Source organism: Pan paniscus, chromosome 4 (assembly GCF_029289425.2).
Source record: "Pan paniscus chromosome 4, NHGRI_mPanPan1-v2.0_pri, whole genome shotgun sequence".
NCBI lineage: Eukaryota > Metazoa > Chordata > Mammalia > Primates > Hominidae > Pan > Pan paniscus.
Window position 1 is genome coordinate 66,849,527 of NC_073253.2, and position 21,461 is coordinate 66,870,987.

A 21,461-nucleotide genomic window follows, 5' to 3' on the forward strand; every position below is an offset into this window, starting at 1 on the left:
TTATAATAGCTATACTGTTTCTGACTTTTTTTTAAATTATACTTTAAGTTCTGGGGTACATGTGCAGAATGTGCAGGTTTGTTGCATACGTATACACGTGCCATGGTGGTTTGCTGCACCCATCAACCTGTCATCTACATTAGGTATTTCTCCTAATGCTATCCCTCCCCTAGCCCCCCACCCACCTATAGGCCCTGGTATTCCCCTCCCTGTGTACCCTCCCTGTGTCCATGTGTTCTCATTGTTCAACTCCCACTTATGAGTGAGAACATGCGGTGTTTGGTTTTCTGTTCTGTTAGTTTGCTGAGAATGATGGTTTCCAGCTTCATCCATGTCCCTGCAAAGGACATGAGTTCATTCTTTTTTATGGTTGCATCGTATTCTGTGGTGTATATGTGCCACATTTTCTTTATCCAGTCTATCACTGACGGGCATTTGGTTCCAAGCCTTTGCTATTGTAAACAGTGCCACAATAAACATACGTGTGCATGAGTCTTTATAGTAGAATGATTTATAACCCTCTGGGTATATACCCAGTAATGGGATTGCTGGATCAAATGGTATTTCTAGTTCTAGATCCTTGAGGAATCGCCACATTGTCTTCCACATTGGTTGAACTAATTTACACTCCCACCAACAGTGTAAAAGCGTTCCTATTTCTCCACATCCTCTCCAGCATCTGTTGTTTCCTGACTTTTTAATGATCGCCATTCTAACTGGTGTGAGATGTGGTTTTGATTTGCATATCTCTAATGACCAGTGATGATGAGCCTTTTTTCTTTTCTTTTTTTTTTTTTTGAGACAGAGTTTTGCTCTTGTTGCCCGGGCTGGAGTGCAATGGCGTGATCTTGGCTCACCGCAACCTCTGCCTGCTGGATTCAAGCAATTCTCCTGCCTCATCCTCCCGAGTAGCCGGGATTACAAGCATGCGCCACAACGCTTGGCTAATTTTGTATTTTCAGTAGAGATGGGATTTCTCCGTGTTGGTCAGGCTGGTCTCGAACTCCCGACCTCAGGTGATCCACCTGCCTCAGCCTCCCAAAGTGCTGGGATTACAGGCGTGAGCACCACTCCTGGCAAATGTCTTCTTTTGAGAAGTGTCTGTTCATATCCTTCACCCACTTTTTGATGGGGTTGTTTGCTTTTTTCTTGTAAATTGGTTTCTCTGTAGATTCTGGATATTAGCCCTTTTTCAGTTGGATAGATTGCAAAAATTTTCTCCCAGTCTGTAGGTTGCCTGTTTGCTCTGATGATCGTTTCTTTTGCTGTGTAGAAACTCTTTAGTTTAATTAGATCTCATTTGTCTATTTTGGCTTTTGTTGCCATTGCTTTTGGTAACAAAAGACGAAGTCTTTGCCCATGCCTGTGTCCTAAATTGCCTAGGTTTTCTTCTCGGGTTTTTATGGTTTTAGGTCTTACGTTTAAGTCTTTAATCCATCTTGAGTTAATTTTTGTATAAGGTGTAAGGAAGGGAACCAGTTTCAGCTTTCTGCATATGGCTAGCCAGTTTTCCCAACACCATTTATTAACTAGGAATTCCTTTCCCCATTGCTTTTTTTTGTCAGGTTTGTCAAAGATCAGATGGTTGTAGATGTGTGGTGTTATTTCTCAGGCCTCTGTTCTGTTCCATTGATCTATATATCTGTTTTGGTACCAGTACCATGCTGTTTTTGTTACTGTAGCCTTGTAGTATAGATTGAAGTCAGGTCACGTGATGCCTGGTCACCTTTGTTCCTTTTGCTTAGGATTGTCTTGGCTATTTATGTGTGCTGTTTTTTGGTTCCATATGAAATTTAAAGTTGTTTTTTCCAATTTTGTGAAGAAAGTCAATGGTAGCTTGATGAGGATAGCATTGAATCTGTAAATTACTTTGGGCAGTATGGCCATTTTCATGATATTGATTCTTCCTATCCATGAGCATGGAATGTTTTTCCATTTGTTTGTGTCCTCTCTTATTTCCTTGATCAGTGAGTGGTTTGTAGCTCTCCTTGAAGAGGTCCTTCATATCCCTTGTAAGTTGTATTCCTAGGTATTTTATTCTCCTTGTAGCAATTGTGAATGGGAGTTCACTCATGATTTGGCTCTCTGTTTGTCTGTTATTGGTGTATAGGAATGCTTGTGATTTTTGCGCATTGATTTTGTATCCTGAGACTTTGCTGAAGTTGCTTATCAGCTTAAGGAGATCTTGGACTGAGATGATGGGGTTTTCTAATTATACAATCATGTCATCTGCAAACAGAGACAATTTGACTTCCTCTTTTCCTAATTGAATACCCTTTATTTCTTTCTCTTGCCTGATTGCCCTGGCCAGAACTATGTTGAATGTACAATTAAGTTATTATTCACTGTAGTTACCCTGTTGTGCTATCAAGTACTAGGTCTTACTCATTCTTTTTTTTTTTTTGTGACATGGAGTCTCGCTCTGTAGTCCAGGCTGGAGTGCAGTGGTGTGATCTCGTCTCACTGCAACCTCCGCCTCCTGGGTTCGAGCGATTCTCCTGCCTCAGCCTCCTGAGTAGCTGGGATTACAGGTGCACGCCACCACACCTGGCTAATTTTTGTATTTTTTGTAGAGACAGGGTTTCACTGTGGTGATCAGGCTGGTCTTGAACTCCTGACCTTGTGATCTGCCCACTTCGGCCTCCTGAAGTGCTGGGATTACAGGTGTGAGCCACTGTGCCCGGCCTTCTGTTTTTTTAGTACCCATTAACCATCCCCACCTCCCCCTGCTGACCCCCCACCACCCTTCACAGCCTCTGGTAATGATCCTTCTACTCTCTATGTCCACATGTTCAATTGTTTTGATATTTAGATCCCACAAATAAGTGAGAATATGTGATATTTGTGTTTCTGTGTCTGGCTTATTTCACTTAGCAAAATGTTCTCCAGTTCCATCCATGTTGTTGCAAATAACTGGATCTCATTCTTTCTTATGGCTGAATAGTAGTCCATTGTGAATATGCACCACATTTTCTTTATCCATTCATATGTTGATAGACACTTAGGTTGCTTCCAGATCTTAGCTATTGTAAACAATGCTGCAACAAACATAGGAGTGTAGATATCTCTTTGATATACTGATTTCCTTTCTTTTCGGTATATACCCAGCAGTGGAATTGCTGGATCATATGGTAGTTCAATTTGTAGTTTTTTGAGGAACGTTCAAATTGTTCTCCATAGTGGCTGTACTAATTTACATTCCCACCAAGAGAGTACAAGGTTTCCCTTTTCTGCACATCCTCATCATCATTTGTTATTGCCTGTCTTTTGGATATAAGCCATCTTAACTGGGGGAGATGATACCTCATTATAGTTTTGATTTGCATTTCTCTGATGATCAAAAATACTGAGCACCTTTACATATGCCTGTTTGCCATTTCTATGTCTTCATTTGAGAAATGTCTATTCAAATATTTTGCCTATTTTTTATTAGATTATTGTATTTTTTTTCCTATAGAGCAGTTTGAGCTCTTACGTATTTTGGTTATTATTCCTTTGTCAGATGGGTAATTTGCAAATATTTTTTCCCATTCTCTGTGTTTTTTTCTTCACTTTACTGATTGTATCCTTTGCTGTGCAGAAGCATTTTAACCTGATGTGATCCCATTTGTCCATTTTTGTTTTGGTTACCTGTGCTTGAGGGATATTGGTCAAGAAATTTTTGCCCACATCAATGTCGTGGAGATTTTCCCCAATGTTTTCTTGTAGTAGTTTAATAGTTTGAAGTATAGATTTAAGTTTTTAATCCATTTTGATTTGATTTTTGTATATGGTGTGAGATAGGGGTCTACTTTCATTCTTCTGCATATAGATATCTAGTTTTCCCATTACCATTTGTTGAATAGACTGTCTTTTCCTCAGTGTATGTTCTTGGCACCTTTGTCAAAAATTAGTTCACTATAGGTGTGCAGATTTGTTTCTTGGTTCTCTTTTCTGTTTCATTGGCTTATGTGTCTGTTTTTATGTCAGAACCATGCTGTTTTGGTTACTATAGCTCTGTAGTATAATTTGAAATCAGGTAATGTGATTCTTCCAGTTTTGTTCTTTTTGCTTAGGATAGCTTTGGGTATTCTGGGCCTTTTGTGGGTCCATATAAATTTTAGGATTTTTTTTTTCTGTTTCTGTGAAGAATGTCATTAGTATTTTGATAGGGATTGCATTGAATCTGTAGATTGCTTTGGGTATTATGGACATTTTAACAATATTGATTCCTCTAGTCCATGAACATGGGTAATTTTTCCATTTTTTGGTGTCCTCTTCAATTTCTTTCTTCACTGTTTTATACTTTCCATTATAGAAATCTTTTCACTTCTTTGGTTAATTCCTAGGTATTTAATTTTATGTGTGGCTATTATAAATGGAATTACTTTAAAAATTTCTGTTTCACATTGTTCATTATTGTCATATTGAAATGCTAGTGACTTTTGTATGTTGCTTTTGTATCCTGCAACTTTACTGAAGTTGTTTATCTTCTCTCTTTTATCTTCCCTCTTTTTTTCTTAGTCTGGCTAAAGTTTTGCCAATTTTGTTTAACTTTTAAAAAAACCAACCTTGTGTTTCATTGATCTTTTGTATTCTTTATCTCAATTTTATTTATTTATTCTCTGATCTTTATTATTTCTTTTCTTCTACTAATTTTGGGCTTGGTTTGCTCATGCTTTTCTAGTTTAATAGTTTTAATAGTTTTCTTGTCGTGTCTTTAGGTTTTTCCAAATATAAGATCATATCATCCGCAAACAAGGCTAATTTGACTTCATCCTTTCCAATTTGGTTGCCTTTTATATCTTTCTCTTATCTGATTGCTCTAGCTAGGATGTCTATTACTGCTGAAAAACAGTGATGACAATGGGCATCATCCTTATCTTGTTCCAGATCTTAGAGGAAAAGCTTTCAATTTTCCCCCATTCGGTGTTGTGAACATAAAATATCTGAGACAGCTCTCAATCAGTTTAGAAAGTTTATTTTATCAAGGTTAAGGATGTGCCCATGACACAGCCTCAAGAGGCTCTGATGACATGTGCCCAAAGTGGTCAGGGTACAGCTTGCTTTTATACATTTTGGGAGTCATGAGACATCAATCAGTATGTGTAAGATGTATGTTGGGGCCAGGCATGGTGGCTCACACCTGTAGTCCCAGCATTTTCGGAGGCTGAAGCAGTGGATCACTTGAGATCAGGAGTTCAAGGCCAGCCTGGCCAACATGGTGAAACCTCATCTCTACTAAAAATACAAAAATTGTTTGGTCATGGTGGTGTGTGCCTGTAATTCCAGCTACTTGGGAGGCTGAGGCACAAGAATCACTTGAACCTGGGAGGTGGAGGCTGCAGTGAGCTGAGATTGCACCACTGCACTCCAGCCTTGAGGTGGCAGAGCGAGACTCCATCTGAAAACAAAACAAAACAAAAAAGATGTATGTTGATCCTTCTGGAAAGGGATCAACTCAAAGGGAAGACTTCCAGGTCATAGGTAGATAAGAGAAAAAAGGTTGCATTATTTTGAGTCATGGCCCAGCCTTTTAATGAATACACAATTTTATCTGGCTCAGTGAATCTGCATTTTTACATAAATAGGGCAAAGGAAGCAATCAGATATCCATTTGTCTCAGGTGAGCAAGGGGATGATTTACTCTCCTGCACCTGTGAAGATAAGCCATCCGTTTACATCGCCAGGGTGAAATTCAGTGGAACTGTTTCAGGGTAAAGATCTTGAGATCCACAAGGAATTTCCTTCTGGGCAAATTGTGAGGGAGGTATGTAGCTTTTTGTCTTTGTAGCTATCTTATTTGAGAATAAAATAGGAGGCAGGTTTACCTGACATAGTTCCCAAGTTTACTTTTCTCTTGATTTAGTGATTTCAGGGTCCCGAGATTTATTTTCCTTTCACAGTATGATACTAGCTATGGATCTGTCATATGCAGCTTTTATTATGTTGAGGTATGTTCCTTCCATACCCAGTTATTTTTAGGGTTTTTAAAACAAATAAATGTTGAATTTTACCTAGCCCTTTTTCAGCATCAATTGAAATGATCATATGGTTTGTGTCCTTCATTTTGTTGATATGATGTATCACACTGATTGATTTGCGTATGTTGAAGCATCATTGCATCCCGGGGATAAAGCCCACTTAGTCATGATGAATGATCTTTCTAATGTATTGGTGAATTCAGTTTGCTAGTATTTTATTGAGAATTTTTGCATCAATATTCATCAGAGATATTGGCCTTTAGTTTTCTTTTTTTGTGTGTCTTTGTTTAACTTTTCCAAAAAACAACCTTATGTTTCATTAATCTTTTGTATTTTTTATTTCAATTTCATTTATTTCTTCTCTGATCTTTATTATTTCTTTTCTTCTACTAATTTTGGGCTTGCTTTGCTCTTGCTTTTCTAGTTAAGATGCACTGTTAAATTGTTCATATGAAGTTCCTCTTTTTTGATGTAGGCATTTATAGCTGTAAACTTACCTGAGTACTGCTTTTGCCATATCCCATAGGTTTTGATATATTATGTTTCCATTATTACTTGTTTCAAGAAATTTTTAAATTTCCTTCTTAATTTCTTCATTGACCCACTGGTCATTCAGGAGAATATTGTTTTATTTCCATGTATTTGTATAGTTTCCAAAATTCCTCTTGTTATTAATTTCTAGTTTTATTCCACTGTGGTCAGGGAAGATGCTTGATATTAATTCAATTTTTGTTAATGTTTTAAGACTTGTTTTGTATAGTCTATCCCTGAGAATATCCATGTGCTGAGGAAAAGAATGTATATTCTGCAGCTCTTAGATGAAATGTTCTGTAAATATTTATTAGATCGATTTGGTCTGCAGTGCAGATTATGTCTTGTGAACCCCAAAAATTTGAGACAGGTTTCAGTTAATTTAGAAAGTTTATTTTGCCAAGGTTGAGGCTGCATCCATAACACAGCCTCAGGAAGTCCTGATGACATGTGCCCAAGGTGGTCAGGGCACAGCTTGGTTTTTTACATTTTAGGGAGACATAAGACATCAATCTGTAATGCCCAACCTCACTTTTACTAACCCTGTTTTTAGACTCTCCCTTTTTCCTTTAATCACTTAGCCTTGTTTCCACCTGAATGGACTCTCCCTTAGCTAAGAGAACTAGACAGACTCCATCTTGGCTCTTTCACTGGCAGCCCCTTCCTCAAGGACTTAACTTGTGCAAGCTGACTCCCAGCACATCCAAGAATGCAATTAACCGATAAGATACTGTGGCAAGCTATATCCGCAGTTCCCAGGAATTCATCTGATTGATAATGCCCAAAGCCCCGCATCTATCACCTTGTAATAGTCTTAAAGCCCCTGCACCTGAAACTGTTTACTTTCCTGTAACCATTTATCCTTTTAACTTTTTGCCTACTTTACTTCTGTAAAATTGTTCTAACTAGACACCCCCCCCCCACTCCCCTTCCTAAACCAAGGTATGAAAGTTAATCAAGCCCCTTCCTCAGGGCCGAGAGAATTTTGAGCATTAGCTGTCTCTTGGTCACTGGCTAATAAAGGACTCTTAATTCGTCTCAAAATGTGGCATTTTTCTAACTCGCTCAGGTACAACAAATCAATAAGAAGTACATTAGTTCCATCCAGAAAGGCAGATACAGCTCAAAGTAAGGCCCCCCCCAACTGAGGGCTTCCAGGTCACAGGTAGGTGAGAGACAGATGGTTGCATTCTTTTGAGTTTCTGATAAGTCTTTCCCAAGAAGGCAATCAGAATATGTATCTATCTCTGTGAGCAAAGGGATGACTTGAATAGAATGAGAGGCAGATTTGCCCTGAGTGGTTCCCAGCTTGAAAGGACCCAAGATATTTTCCTTTCACAGTCTGATGTTTCTTTGTTGATTTTCTGTCTGGAAGATCTGTCCAATGCCAAAAGTGGGGTGTCAAAGTATCCAACTATTATTATATTGGGGCCCATCTCTCTCTTTAGCTCTAATAATATTTCCTTTATATATCTGGGTGCCACAGTGTTGGTTGCACATACATTTAAGATTGTTATATCCTCTTACTGAAATTACATCTTTGTCATTATACAGTGACCTTGTCTCTTATACTTTTTGTCTTGAAATCTATTTTGTTTAGTATAGGTATAGCTATTCCTGCTCTTTTTTGGCTTCCATTAACATGGAATATCTTTTCCCATCCCTTTGCTTTTAGTCTATGTGTGTCTTTATAGGTAAAGTGTGTTTCTTGTAGGTAACAGATAAATAGGTCTTGGTTTTTCATACATTCAGCCAGTCTATGACTTTTGATTAGAGAATTTAGTCCATTTATATTGAATGTTATCATTAATAAGTAAGGACTTACTCTTTCCATTTTGTTATTTATTTTTTGGTTGTTTTATGGTCTTTTCTTCCTTCTTTTTTTTTTTTTTTTTTTTTTTGACAGAGTCTCTCTCTGTTGCCCAGGCTGGAGTGCAATGGCACAGTCTCAGCTCACTGCAACCCCCACTTCCCAGGTTCAAGCAATTCTCCTGCCTCAGCCTCCCAAGTAGCTGGGACTACAGATGTGCGCCACAACATGCAGCTAATTTTTATATTTTTAGTAGAGACAGGATTTCACCATGTTGGCTAGGCTAGTCTCAAACTCCTGACCTCAAATGATCCACTCACCTTGCTTTCCCAAAGTGCTGAAATTACAGGTATGAGCCACTGCATCTGGCCTCTTCCTTCTTTCTTTCCTTCCTGTCTTCCTTTAGTTAAAATGATTTTCTCTGGGGATGTGATTTAGTTTCTTGCTTTTTATTTTTTGTGTATTCATTGCATGTTTTTTGGTTTGAGGTTATTATGAGGTTTGTAGATACTCTTACAACCCATTATTTTGCCTGATAACAACTTAACACTGTCTGCATAAACAAACAGCAAAAAGAAAACTGATAAAAACTCTGTTTTAACTTCATCCCCCCCGCCTACTTTTTCACTTTTTGTTGTTTCTATTTATGTCCTATTGTACTGACTATGTCTTGAAAAGCTGTAGGCATTATTTTTGATTGGCTCATCATTTATTCCTTCTACTTAGGATAAGAGTAGTTTACATTCCACATTTACAGTGTTATCATATTCTATTTTTTTGTGTACTTACTATTACCAGTGAGTTTTGTACCTTCAAATTATTTCTTATTGCTCATTAACATCCTTTTCTTTCTGACTGAAGTTCTCCCTTTAGCTTTTCTTATAGGACAGGTCTAGTGTTGATTTAATCCCTCAGTGTTTGTTTGTCTGGGAAAGTTTTTATTTCTTCTTCATGTTTGAAGGACATTTTTGCCAGATATGTTATTCTAAGATAAAAGTTTTTTTTCCTTCAGCACTTTTAAGATGTCATACCACTGTCTCCTAGCCTGAAAAGGTTTCCACTGAAAAGTCTGCTGCCAGATGTATTGAAGCTCTATAGTATGTTATTTGTTTATTTTCTCTTGCTGCTTTTAGGATTGTTACTTTATCCTTGACCTTTGGGAGTTTTATTATTAAATGCCTTAAGGTAGTCTTCTTTGGGTTAAATGTGCTTGGTGTTCTACAAGCTTCTTGTACTTGGATAACGATATCTAAGTTTGAGAAGTTCTCTGTTATCCCATTCAATAAACTTTCTACCCCTATCTCTTCCTCTGTCTCATCTTTACAGCCAATAACTATTTTTTTTAAAGTTTTAAAAAGTTTATTCCCTACATACTCCTTTCTTTTTTTTTCTTTTCTTTTTTTTTTAAATTTTATTATTATTATACTTTAAGTTTTAGGGTACATGTGCACAATGTGCAGGTTTGTTACATATGTATACATGTGCCATGTTGGTGTGCTGCACCCATTAACTCGTCATTTAGCATTAGGTATATGTCCTAATGCTATCCCTCCCCTCTTCCCCCACCCCACAATAGGACCCGGTGTGTGATGTTCCCCTTCCTGTGTCCATGTGTTCTCATTGTTCAGTTCCCACCTATGAGTGAGAACGTGCAGCGTTTGGTTTTTTGTCCTTGTGATAGTTTGCTGAAGATGGTTTCCAGTTTCATCCATGTCCCTACAAAGGATATGAACTCATCCTTTTTTATGGCTGCATAGTATTCCATGGTGTATATGTGCCACATTTTCTTAATCCAGTCTATCATTGTTGGACATTTGGGTTGGTTCCAAGTCTTTGCTATTGTGAATAGTGCCGCAATAAACATACATGTGCATGTGTCTTTATAGCTACATTATTTATAATCCTTTGGGTATATACCCAGTAATGGGATGGCTGGGTCAAATGGTATTTCTAGTTCTAGATCCCGGAGGAATCGCCACACTGACTTCCACAATGGTTGAACTAGTTTACAGTCCCACCAACAGTGTAAAAGTGTCCCTATTTCTCCACATCCACATCCTCTCCAGCACCTGTTGTTTCCTGACTTTTTAATGATTGCCATTCTAACTGGTGTGAGATAGTATCTCATTGTGGTTTTGATTTGAATTTCTCTGATGGCCAGTGATGGTGAGCATTTTTTCATGTGTTTTTTGGCTGCATAAATGTCTTCTTTTGAGAAGGGTCTGTTCATATCCTTTGCCCACTTTTGGATGGGGTTGTTTGTTTTTTTCTTGTAAATTTGTTTGAGTTCATTGTAGATTCTGGATATTAACCCATTGTCAGATGAGTAGATTGCAAAAATTTTCTCCCATTTTGTAGGTTGCCCATTCACTCTGATGGTAGTTTCTTTTGCTGTGCAGAAGCTCTTTAGTTTAATTAGATCCCATTTGTCAATTTTGGCTTTGGTTGCCATAGCTTTTGGTGTCTTAGACATGAAGTCCTTGCCCATGCCTGTGTCCTGAATGGTATTGCCTAGGTTTTCTTCTAGGGTTTTTATGGTTTTTGGTCTAACACTTAGGTCTTTAATCCATCTTGAATTAATTTTTGTATAAGGTGTAAGGAAGGGATCGAGTTTCAGCTTTCTACATATGGCTAGCCAGTTTTCCCAGAACCATTTATTAAATAGGGAATCCTTCCCCCATTTCTTGTTTTTGTCAGGTTTGTCAAAGATCAGATGGTTGTAGATAATGTGGCATTATTTCTGAGGGCTCTGTTCTGTTCCATTGATCTATATCTCTGTTTTGGTACCAGTACCATGCTGTTTTGGTTACTGTAGCCTTGTAGTATAGTTTGAAGTCAGGTAGCGTGATGCCTCTGGCTTTGTTCTTTTGGCTTAGGATTGACTTGGTAATGCGGGCTCTTTTTTGGTTCCATATGAACTTTAAGGTAGTTTTTTCCAATTCTGTGAAGAAAGTCATTGGTAACTTGATAGGGATGGCATTGAATCTATAAATTACCTTGGGCAGTATGGCCATTTTCACGATATTGATTCTTCCTACCCATGAGCATGGAATGTTCTTCCATTTGTTTGTATCCTCTTTTATTTCATTGAGCAGTGGTTTGTAGTTCTCCTTGAAGAGGTCCTTCACGTCCCTTCTAAATTGGATTCCTAGGTATTTTATTCTCTTTGAAGCAATTGTGAATGGGAGTTCACTCATGATTTCGCTCTCTGTCTGTTATTGGTGTATAAGAATGCTTGTGATTTTTGTACATTGATTTTGTATCCTGAGACTTTGCTGAAGTTGCTTATCAACTTAAGGAGATTTTGGGCTGAGACAATGGGGTTTTCTAGATATACAATCATGTCATCTGCAAACAGGAACAATTTGACTTCCTCTTTTCCTAATTGAATACCCTTTATTTCCTTCTCCTGCCTAACTGCTCTGGCCAGAACTTCCAACACTATGTTGAATAGGAGTGGTGAGAGAGGGCATCACTGTCTTGTGGCAGTTTTCAAAGGGAATGCTTCCAGTTTTTGCCCATTCAGTATGATATTGGCTGTGCATTTGTCATAGATAGCTCTGATTATTTGGAGATACATCCCATCAATACCTAATTTATTGAGAGTTTTTAGCATGAAGAGTTGTTGAATTTTGTCAAAGGCCTTTTCTGCATCTGTTGAGATAATCATGTGGTTTTTGTCTTTGGTTCTGTTTATATGCTGGATTACGTTTATTGATTTGCGTATGTTGAACCAGCCTTGCATCCCAGGGATGAAGCCCACTTGATCATGGTGGGCTGGATCGTGGTGGGGTGGATTTTTGATGTGCTGCTGGATTCGGTTTGCCAGTATTTTATTGAGGATTTTTGCATCAATGTTCATCAAGGATATTGGTCTAAAATTCTCTTTTTTGGTTGTGTCTCTGCCAGGCTTTGGTATCAGGATGATGCTGGCCTCATAAAATGAGTTAGGGAGGATTCCCTCTTTTTCTATTGATTGGAATAGTTTCAGAAGGAATGGTACCAGCTCCTCCTTGTACCTCTGGTAGAATTCGGCTGTGAATACATCTGGTCCTGGACCTTTTTTGGTTGGTAAGCTATTGATTATTGCCACAATTTCAGAGCCTGTTATTGGTCTATTCAGTGATTCAACTTCTTCCTGGTTTAGTCTTGGGAGGGTGTATGTGTCGAGGAATTTATCCATTTCTTCTAGATTTTCTAGTTTATGTGCGTAGAGGTGTTTCTAGTATTCTCTGATGGTAGTTTGTATTTCTGTGGAATCAGTGGTGATATCCCCTCTATCATTTTTTATTGTGTCTATTTGATTCTTCTCTCTTTTCTTCTTTATTAGTCATGCTAGCGGTCTATCGATTTTGTTGGTCTTTTCAAAAAACCAGCTCCTGGATTCCTTAATTTTTTGAAGGGTTTTTTGTGTCTCTATTTCCTTCAGTTCTGCTCTGATTTTAGTTATTTCTTGCCTTCTGCTAGCTTTTGAATATGTTTGCTCTTGCTTTTCTAGTTGTTTTAATTGTGATGTTAGGGTGTCAATTTTGGGTCTTTCCTGCTTTCTGCCAATAACTATTAAATTTGCTTTTTTAAGGCTATTTTTTAGATCCTGTATGTGTGCTTCATTGTTTTTTATTCTTTTTTCTTTTGTCTCCTCTGACTGTATTTTCAAATAGCCTGGCTTCAAGCTCACTAATTCTTCTGCTTGATCAGTTTTGTTATTAAATGACTGTGGTGCATTCTTCAGTATGCCACTTGCATTTTTCAGCTCCAGAATTTCGGCTTGATTCTGTTTAATTATTTCAATCTTTTTGTTAAATTTATCTGATAGATTTCTGGATTCCTTTTCTGTGTTATCTTGAATTTCTTTGAATTTCCTCAACACAGCTATTTTAAATTCTCTGTCTGAAAAGTCACATATCTTCTTTTCCAAGATTGGTCTTTAGTGCCTTATTTAGTTCATTTGGTGAGGTCATGTTTTCCTGGATGGTGTTGATGCTAGTAGATGTTCTTCAGTGTCTGGGCATTGATGACTTAGGTATTTATTATAGGCTTCATTGTTGGGGCTTGTTTGTACCCGGCCTTCTTGGGAAGGTTTTCCAGATATTTGAAAGGACTTTGGTGTTATAATCTAAACTATATCTGCTTTAGAGGGCACTCCAAGCCCAGTAATGCTGTGGTTCTTGCAGACTCATAGAGGTACCGCCTTGATGGTCATGGACAAGATATGGGAGAGTTCTCTGGATTACCAGCCAAGGACTCTTGTTCTCTTCCTTTACTTTCTCTCAAACAGTCTGTCTCTGTGTTCTGAGCCACCTAAAGCTAGGGTGAAGTAACCCAAGCACCCCTGTGGCCACAACTACCATGACTGTGCTGGGTCAGACCTGAACCCAGCATGGCACTTGGTCTCACACAATGCTTGCTATATTCACTTCCTGGCTACTGCCTATGTTTGCCGTAGGCCCTGGGACTCTACAGTTAGCCAGTAGCAAAGCCAGCCAGGCCTGTGTCCTTCCTTTCAGGGCAGTGAGGTCCCCCAGGCCCTGGGTGGGTCTAGAGGTACCATCTGGGAGTCAGGGACTAAAGTCAAAAACCTTAGACGTCTACCTGATGTTCTATTGCACTGCAGCTGAGCTGGCACTCAAACCACAAGATGCAGTCCTTCCCACTTTTCCCTCCCCTTTTCAAAGACAGAGGAGCCTGACTCCATAGCCACCACCAGCCCAGGTCACAAAGAGTACTGCCAGAACACTGCTGATGCCCCTTAAGGCACAAGGTCTCTTAAGTCAGTTTGTGGTGGATGCTGCCTGGCCTGAGACCCACCCTTTAGGGCAGTGGGCTCCTCTGTGGCCCAGGGCAGGTCCAGAAATGCCATCCAAGAGTCATAGCCTGGAATCAGGGACCCCAAGAGCTCACTTGGTGCTCTATCCTCCTATGCCTGTGCTGATACCTAAGGTGAAAGGCAAAGTCCCCTTTAGTTTTCTCTCTGCTTTTGTCAAATAGAGGGAGTTTTTTCCCATAGCCACCACAGCTGATAATGTGCTGAGTCTCACCTGAAGCCAGCAAGTCTCAGAGGCTCACGCAAGGCCCTTGATGTAGTACCTGTGTATCACTGCTGGTTGTCCAGGTCCCAAGGGCTCTTCAGTTAGCAGGTGATGAATGCTGCCAGTTTTTGAGTCCTGTCCTTCAAGGCAGGGGTTTCCCTTCTGGCTCTGAGTATGTCTAGAAATGACATCTGGGAACTAGGGCCCTCATGACTCTGACCAGTGTCCTGTCTTGCTGTGGTTGAGCTGTTATTCTCCTCAAGCAAAAAGAAGGGGTCTCTTTTGGAGCTTCAAGATGTGCAGCATGGGGTTAGGTGAGGGTTATGCCAGCACGCCTTTGGCTGCCCCAACTTTGGTCTCAGTATGTCATGTGCCCACGCAGTCCACTGTCTCTGGGCCTAGTTCAGCTCTAGGACTCACCTAAGGGTTGCAGTCCTTAAGGCCTACACTGCCTTTCAAGTTTACCTGGAGACAGAGGGCACTGTAGCCCTCAGTGGTGAGGTTTGCAGAAACTCAAATTCGGACCAATGTAATGGGCATTTCCCCTCTGGCTTGGGCTAATTTAAATGCTCCCTCCGTGGCTGGACATCAGCTGAGTTTAGTCTGATTTTCCTTTCTGCTCTAACAGGACAGCACTGAGTTCAGTGCCTCAAAACTGCTGTGTTCTCCCTCCCTCAGTGCCCAGAGATGCTCTCTGCCCCACTCTGCCACTTCTGGGGTGTAGGGGAGGGGTGGCGTTAGTGATTCAGGACTGTTTTTTGCTTTTCTGTGTGTGTTTTTTTTTTTTAATCTCTTCTGTGCCTCTTTCAGTGGTGTGAAGTTAAAACCAGGTACTATGAGTCTCACCTGATTTTTGGTTCTTATGAAGGTGTTTTTTTTCTGTGTAGATAGTTGTTAACTTGTGTTTGGGGATGATTGGTGGAGCCTTCTATTCTGCTATTTTGCTCTGCCTCCCTAATTCAAATATGTGGTTAACTTTTGTGGGGGTTCCGTGAACATTTGAAAAGAATGTGTACTGTTTATAGCAGGAGTCCCCACCCCCAGGCCATGGACCAGTACAGGTTCATGGCCCATTAGGATCCAGGCCGCAAAGCAGGAGGTGAATGGCAGGCTAGCAAGTGAAGCTTCATCTGTGTTTACAGCCACTCTCCATCATTGACATTACTGCCTGAGCTCCACCTCCTTTCACATCAGTGGCAGCATTAGCTTCTCATTGGAGAGTGAACCTATTGTGAACTGCACATGCGAGTTCTAGGTCTAGAATGTGCACATGCACATTCTAGGTCACGTGCTTCTTATGAGAATCTAATGCCTGATGATCTGTCACTGTCTCCCACCATCCTAAGATGGAACTCTCTAGATGCAGGAAAACAAGCTAAGGGCTCCCACTGATTCTACATTATGTTGAGTTGTGTAAGTATTTAATTATATATTACAATGTAATAATAATAGAAATAAAGTACACAATAAATGTAATGCACTTGAATCATCGCAAAACCATCCCCCTCCACAGTCCATGGAAAAATTGTCTTCCACAAAACCAGTCCGTGGTGCCAAAAAGGACTGGGACCACTGCTTCATAGCATATGAAGTTGTATACCTGAGTATGAAATAAAATTTATAAATTATATTATTCAGATTATGCCTTTTATTAACCACTTAATTTTTTGCTGCTATGTTGTTTGACATGTAAGCATCCTCTTACCCCATAGAACTTTACTGTGATGTGAATATTTTATCCTTTTCAGTTCTAATTAATCATTTTTACCTTGAATTCTGTGTTTGCAGTTAATATTACCATTGCTACTTAATTTTGTTTGTATTTCTTAGACATATATTTTCTCATCTCTTTATTTTCTATATTGTTAAGACTTTTTGTTTGAGGTGTTTTGTTTTGAACAATAATTTAGTGATGTTTTCTTTTGCCCCAATCTGATTATGTTTGTCTCTTTATAGAGAAATTTAACACATTCACATTTGTTGTGGTATTTGTATTTTATTTGGTCCCTATTGCTTTTTGCAGAGTGGGGGTGAGCTGGAGGGAAGTAAGGTTTTCTTTTTTTTCTTTTCTGTCTTGCTGTATTGATCAAATTTTCTTTATTTGTCTCCCTTCCTGCTACAGATTGAGAAGTTCTACTGCTCAGTTTCCCCTACCCCCCAAAATCATACATGGGTGTATAATTTCTAAGGCAAAACTTTTAAAATTCACAGTTGCGACATAGGTGCCATAATTTAGCTATGCGTAGAATGCTACAGTCTATGATCTTTTTCTCTCAGAGTTCTGTAAATGTTACCTCACAGTATTCTGACATTTAGGGTTGATGATAATCACATTCTCTTTCTTTTGAAGATAATTTTTTCTTTGACATTCTGAAACTCTAAATGTTTTCTCTTTATTTTTGGAAATTTTTTTTCAATGCCCAACTCTTTGTCTTATATTTTCCCCTTAAGCTTTGGAAAAATTCTTTGCAAATGTTCTCATTTACTAATTTTGATGTTTGCAAGATTCACACCACTGTGCATTCCTTCAGTGCATAGTAGACTTTGCATTGAGTTTTTATTTGGGTAATCAACTTTTTCATTTCCATAGTTTCTTGTTTTCATATTTCTCCTTTTTTACAAAAGCCTGCTGTTTTATAATCAATGAAGTGTACCTTCCTAACTTTTTAACATCTTTGTTGGAGTATAATTGACATGTAATTAACTGTATATGTTTAAAATATACAGTTTGATATGTTTTGACATATGTATGAAACTGTGAACCATGGAACTATCACCACAGTCAAGATAATGAACATATGCATCCCTTACCAAAGTTTCCTTATTCTCCTTTTTAATCATTCCTGCCTCTACTGTCTTCAGGAAACCATGGATCTGCTTTCTGTCACTATAAATTAGTTTGTATTTTGTAGAATTTTAAATAAGTAGAATTATACTATGCACTCTTTTTAAAAACATATTTCTAGGCCAGGTTCAGTGGCTCACGCCTGTAATCCCAGCACTTTGGGAGGCTGAGGTGGGAAGATTGCTTGAGGCCAGGAGCTGCAGACCAGCCTGGGCAACATGGTGAAATTCCATCTCTACAAAAAAATTTAAAAATTAGCCAGGCATGGTGGCCTGTGACTGTGATTCCAGCTACTCAGGAGGCTGAGGCAGGGGGATCTCATGAGCCCAGGACATAGAGGCTGCAGTGAGCCATATTCACACCACTGTACTCCAGCCTGGACAACAGAGCAAGACCCTGTCTCAAAAAATAAGGAAAGAAAGAATTTTTTAAATTAAATAAATAGAAATGGAAACATATAGCCAGGCATGATGGCTCATGCCTGTAGTCCCAGCTACTCAGGAGGTGAGGTGGGAGGATCACCTGAGACTAGGAAGTCAAGGTTGCAGTGAGCCAAGATCAAGCCACTGCACTCCAGTGTGGGCAACACAGTGAGACCCTGTCCTCAAAATAAATAAATTTAATAAAAACATTTCTAAATGAAAATTTCAAACATACAGAAAAATAGAGAAAAATATAATGAACTACAGTACATCTATTACCTAAATTTATAATATTTGTTGGTGGTTCATTTATTTAATTTTTTAAAATAAATTGACTTTATTTTTAAGTTTTTGTAAGTTTTTTCTAATTAATAGACTTTATAAACTGATATGGTTTGGATTTGTGTCCTCACCCAAATCTCATGTCAAATTGTAATCCCCAGTGTTGGAGGAGGGGCCTGGTGGGAGGTGACTGGTTCATGGGGGCAGATATCCCCCTAGGTGTTCTCATGATAGTGAGTTCGTTCTCACGAGATCTGGCTGTTTAAAGTGTGTAGCACCTTCCACTTTAGTCTTCTACTCTGGCCATGTAAGACGTGACTTCTTCCTCTTTACCTTCCACCATGATTGTAAGTTTCCTGAGGCTTCCTCAGCCATGCTTCCTGTACAGCCTGCAGAACTGTAAGCCAATTAAGCTTCTTTTCTTTGTAAATTACCCAGTTTCAGGTAGTTCCATGCAATAACAGACTAATACATAAATCTAAATAGTAGTTTTAGGTTTACAGAAAAATTGAGCCAATATTATAGAGAATTCTTATAGATGCCCTTTGCCCTGCATACATTTTCCCCATTATTAATATTTGCAATGGTGTGGTATATTTGATACAAGTAGGGAACCAATATTGATATGTTATTATTGACTAAAGTCCATACTTTACATTAGGGTTCATCCTTTATGTCGCACAGTTCTATGGGTTTTAACTGTGTAATTTTTGTTTGTTTGACTTCTTTCACTTACTATAATCATTTCAAGATTCATTCATGTTTTTATGTGTATCACATGTTTGTTCCTTTTTATTCCACCTTTTGTTTATTCACATGTTTGTGGACATTTGAGTTGTTTCCAACTTGGAACAAATTCAGATGAAGCTGCTATGAACATTCATGTGTAAGCCTTTGTGTACACATAAGCTTTTGGGAAAATACCTAGAAGTGGAATGACTGGGTTATATGGTAAGAGTACGTTTAACTTTCTGAGAAATTGGAAAACTGTTTTTCCAAAATAGTCATACTGTTTTTTATTCCGACCAGCAGTGTATGAGTTCTGGTTGCTCCACATCTTTGTCAACATCTGGGATTGTCAGTCTTTAATTTTAGCCATCTTAACAGGTGTGTGATATCTAATTTTTAAAATTTGCATTTCCCTAATAATTAATGGTGATGAACATATTTCTTATACTTATTGGCTATCTGAATATCATCAATGGTAGGTACCCATTTTCACATCTTTTGTCCATTTTTGTATTGGTTTGTTTTCCTATTACTCTGTTTTGAGAGTTCTTTATATATTCTGGATGTAAGTCCTTTATCAGATATAAGATTTAAAAATTGTTTTTTCTTTCTCTTAACATTGTCTTTCAAAGATCAGAAGCTTTTAATTTTGATAAAGTTCAACTTACCAATTTTTTAATGGATCAAGCTTTTGGTATTGTATCTAATAACTCTTTGCGTGATCCAAGGACACAAAAATACTTTATATTTTTTTCCAGAAATTTTATCTTTTTATGTTTTATTTACATTTAGGTTTGTGATTCATTTTGAGATAATTTTTGTATATGGAGTAAGATATAGATTCAGGTTTATGATTTTTGCATATGGATATCCATTTGTTCTCACACCATTTGTTGAAAAGAATATTCTTCCTCCATTGATTTATCTTTGCACCTTTATCAAAAATTAATTGACCAGGCTGGGCATGATGGCTCATGCCTGTAATCTCAGCACTTTGGGAAGCCAAGGATCACTTGAGGCCAGGAGTTCGAGACCAGCTAGGAGTTCGAGGCCTCTCTAGAGACAGGGAGACCTTGTCTCTTTGAAAAAAAAAAAAAAAAAGGCATGGTGACACACATCTGTGGCTCCAGCTACTCAAGAGACTGAGGTAGGAGAAATTCTTAAACCTGGGAGGTAAAGGGTGTAGTGAGCCATAACTGTGCCACTACACTCCAGTAAAACTCTGTCTTAAATAAAAAAAAATTGGCTGGGCACGATGGCTCACGCCTATAATCCCAGCTCTTTGGGAGGCTGAGGTGGGTGGATCACTTGAGGTCAGAAGTTCGAAACCAGCCTGGCCAACATGGTGAAACCCATCTCTACTAAAAATACAAACAAAAAAATTAGCCAGGCATGGTGGCGGGCACCTGTAATCCCAGCTACTTGAGAGGCTGAGGCAGGAGAATTGCTTGAACCCAGGAGGCGGAGGTTGCAGCGAGCCAAGATCACACCACTGCACTCCAGCCTGGGCGACAGAGTGAGACTCCATCTCAAAAAATAAATAAATAAATAAATAAATAAATAAATAAATAAATAAATAAATAAAATTGACTAGGTATGTTTGGTTCTATTTCTGATCCTACTCTGTATTCTGTTTTGTTAGTCTGTATGTCTGTCATTATACCAATACTACACTGTTTTGATTACTGTAGCTTTTTTTTTTTAAGACAGGGTCTCTGTGTTGCCCAGGCTGGCATGCAGTAGCACGATTACAGCCCACTGCAGCCTCAACCTCCGGGGCTTAAGCGATCCTCCCACCTCAGCCTCTCAAGTAGCTGGGACTACAGGCATGCACCACCACGCCTGGCTAATTTTTTATTATTTGTAGAGACAGTGTCTCGCTATGTTGCCCAGGTTGGTCTCGAGCTCCTGTCCTCAAGCAATCCTCCTGCCTCAGCCTCCTAAAGTGTTGGGATTACAGGTGTAAGCCACTGTGCCCAGCCTACTGTAGCTTTATAATGTAACTTAAAATAAGATGGTATAAGTAGTCCTCCAACTTAGTTTCTCTTTTTCAAAATTGTTTTATTCTTCTAGGTCCTCTGCAGTTTTAGAATATATATAATGAGCTATGTATAGCTTTTATTGCATAATAGAAGTTGAGTCATTATCAATAAATCAGTTATTCTTTAGTCTCAGGATTAAAACAAACAATGTAAAAGAAAAAACTTCATGTGTCACACTTTAGGTAGACAGATATTTTCTAGCTAGGTAAATAATGTCAATATTCTGTGCCATGTGAGAACTCAGCATAGAATTATGATTGCATTTTTATATCAGTTAAGGTTATTTGGTTCAAGGCATCAGAAATGTAAAGGGGATTTGATGGGAAAATGTTGGGGTAGCTCATTGAAGTGGAGGGGGAGCTGCAAGATCTAGGGTAGCTCTGAGAACCTTTAGACATTGGACATAAGTACTCACTGTCGTCATGATTCTATTAGCCGTTCTCCTTTGTGTCTCTCTGGGATTTTATTTTCCTAGGCTGTTTCGTGTAATGGAGCCCATGGCCTCCAAGAAGAGGAACTTTCTCTACCACAAGACAAATTTTGGAAAGGAATCTGGCTCAGCCTGGACCACTTTCATTACTAGATTAGTCACCATTATTAGGGAAATGGAAAACTCTAATTGGTGAGCTCTGGAGTTTAATGTGAGAAAGTTTTCCCAAAGGAAGGGATTACTGTTGTCAGAAGTATGGAAAGTAGTTGTTGGGTACACAAACCCAACGGATATTCACCACCATGTACTACACACAGCTGGGAGATAGAACTATTTGATGACCTTAAAGCAATAGATTGCAGTTGGTGGGCTTTCTGA

The 21,461-nt window shown here is 38.7% G+C and overlaps 1 protein-coding gene across 9 annotated transcripts in view; it reads left to right on the top strand.

The window, feature by feature from the left end:
- TMEM267 (transmembrane protein 267) overlaps positions 1–21,461 on the top strand; it is a 39,932-nt gene that overhangs the window by 8,900 nt on the left and 9,571 nt on the right. The window contains exon 1 of one of the 9 annotated variants that reach the window (XM_014344924.4): positions 258–21,275. The exons of the other annotated variants lie outside the window; for them this stretch is intronic. The gene's annotated coding sequence lies outside the window, so the exon portion shown is untranslated. Of the gene's footprint in view, positions 1–257; positions 21,276–21,461 lie in introns of those variants that run through there. 9 annotated transcript variants of the gene reach the window in all.